Source organism: Mandrillus leucophaeus, unplaced genomic scaffold (assembly GCF_000951045.1).
Source record: "Mandrillus leucophaeus isolate KB7577 unplaced genomic scaffold, Mleu.le_1.0 Scaffold66, whole genome shotgun sequence".
In the NCBI taxonomy this organism is placed as follows: domain Eukaryota; kingdom Metazoa; phylum Chordata; class Mammalia; order Primates; family Cercopithecidae; genus Mandrillus; species Mandrillus leucophaeus.
In genome coordinates this window covers 4,641,020-4,641,374 of record NW_012107141.1, presented here as the reverse complement: position 1 = coordinate 4,641,374, position 355 = coordinate 4,641,020, and positions in this window count along the sequence as shown.

The window sequence follows — 355 nt, the reverse complement described above, 5'->3', positions numbered from 1 at the left end:
CTGGGATTACAGGCACGTGCCACCATGTCCAGCTAATTTTTGTATTTTTAGTAGAGACAGAGTTTCACCATGTTGGCCAGGATGGTCTTGATCTCCTGACCTTGTAATCTGCCCACCCCAGCCTCTCAAAGTGCTGGGATTACAGGTGTGAGCCACCACGCCTGGCCTTGAATTTTTTTTTGTTTTTTTGAGACGGAGTCTCGCTCTGTCGCCCAGGCTGGAGTGCAGTGGCCAGATCTCAGCTCACTGCAAACTCCGCCACCCGGGTTCACGCCATTCTCCTGCCTCAGCCTCCCGAGTAGCTGGGACTACAGGCGCCCGCCACCTCGCCCGGCTAGTTTTTTGTATTTTTTTA